Raw genomic sequence first — 2,256 nt, 5'->3', positions numbered from 1 at the left:
ACCCAAGGATAGTGCTAAAATATTTTGGCCAATAAATATATTTCCATAAATTTATTTCTTTAAATATCCCATAAATATATTTCCATAAATAACCCATTATCTTTTTTTTTCCCCCAGCTGCAGCTTTCTATTTCTCTACACATTAGAATTATCCTTATTATTTAATTTCAGGACTGTTGAAAGATGGGTCAGCAAAGTAATTGGGCAAATGCTTCACAAGTATTAGCAGCAAACTTGAGTGTATGCTTGTGGCTATCATAAGGCTCGTCTTTCATACATAGCATCTGTATGAATTTATAGTGTCTTTGTGCCATCATATTCTATTTATTTTCTCAATCTACTTATGCTATCAAGGTAAAGCACAACTAATGCTTAATGGGATGGCTAAATATGAAAGTGCTAAACATTTTATTAATTATTAAATTGGAAATAATTTACCAACAACTGTCTTTAAATAAAAAATACTTTGTATATTTTTTTTGTAAATCAATTTTATTTTAGATTTAGGTCTTACTTCTTGTGGTGGTGGTGTTGTGGTTGTATGAAAAGATAATTTATTTTGAACCCTAAAGTACTGGATTCAATCTTGGGATTCAATATTTCATGTATTCGATGTATGAACTTATGTGAATTATTTAACTTCTTTGAGCATCAAATGTTTCCACTATAATATGAGGATAATAATATTTGTCATACAGAGTTATGAAATCAAATAAGTCAACACATTGAAAATTTTTATTTAATATGAAGTGAAAATGTTATTCCATGAATAAAGGAAATTCTCAGTTCGTGAAATTATAGAAAGAGACACGAGAATATTGACAGCCTATGCATTAACTAGATCCATGGTTGATGATTCTAAGCTGTAAGGGAGGTGGCAGATGGATAAATTGCTCATTGTTCACACCTGTAGCAGCTTATTGCTGGTCTCAACCAGACATCAGGCTTATAACTAGGTAAGTTATTTTACCAGTTTCCTCATTTGTAAAATGTACAGTATATACACAATATCATTGTGAGTTTTTTATTTAAAAATGCAAGGTAATTCGAATTATCTGGCACATAAGTGCTCAGTATATGTCAACAGTTAGATTGCTCCGACCCCACTTCCAGCCTTTATGGAAATTCATTCTTTAGATTTCTCCTTCCAGTGTTTGTTTACATTTTCTTTTTTGCCTAACCACTGTAGCTCTTTGACATTGTTTTCACTTATAAATAATTTGCAATATAATATTGACACTTAAAGAATTAATATTTTAGAGTCAAAGAAGGGAAAAGAGACCAGTGAGATAATCCTTCATTCTCTACATAGAGCTATTTTTAATTCAGTATCAGCAGAACTGTCCATATCTTCACATACCTCTAACCATATCATAAAATATTATCTGTTTTGCTATACTTTTCTTCTAATGATCTAAACAAAGTCATTTTTATGTGTGCCCATATTATAAATGTCATGTGTGGTGGACATTAGTACAAATTTACCAATATTTATAGTTCTCTTTCTTCCAGGCCTACAAACTATTTCCATGTCCTACCTTCTTGATGTTATCTCTGATATGGTTAAGGAAATGTGTGCCCTTCCAGGTGGACACATTTAAGATCTGGTCGCTCTATTCTTCAGCCCATGCATTCTCTGCTGTGGTAATTGTGGAAAACAACGTGTGATAAAAAGGTACCATTTATCAGGCAAAGCTGCCTAGACCACTAAGTCTACACATAGACAACTGTCCTGAAGTGTTTCTGGGATGCACAGCAGATTTTGAGTGAGTGAGGTATATATTTCCTGTGGTAAGCTACTTTAATTTGAAGTTGTTACTACAGTAAAGGCTAATCTATTATGAATTTATATTATGTAAATTAAATATTTTTATATTAACATTAAATTTTCCACTAAATTACAGGATTTTTAAAAGTAAATTATCTGTGTACTAATGGCTTTTAGGGAATTGATTATATATTATAATATTTAGAAATCAGAGAGATGCTTAGGAATATATTATCATTGACTTCAGAATGTATCTTTCCTGCAATGTTGTTGCAAATAGGCTTTGATCTATCTGTTCACAGTGATGCAGGTTAGTAGGATGATTTTAATAAAATGTAATAAAAGGCTTTAAAATAGCACTTTACCACTTTTACCTACGCTTGTCTAAAATGTTAAATACAGATCAGTCTAATTTCATAATATCTAGCATATATTTCCCTGAGCTTTTGAAAATAAATATTTTCTTGCCAAAAAAATGACCAGACAAG

This window comes from Canis aureus, chromosome 33, assembly GCF_053574225.1.
Source record: "Canis aureus isolate CA01 chromosome 33, VMU_Caureus_v.1.0, whole genome shotgun sequence".
Classification (NCBI taxonomy): Eukaryota; Metazoa; Chordata; class Mammalia; order Carnivora; family Canidae; genus Canis; species Canis aureus.
The sequence above is the reverse complement of the archived record's forward strand: the minus strand, read 5'-3'. Positions refer to the sequence as shown.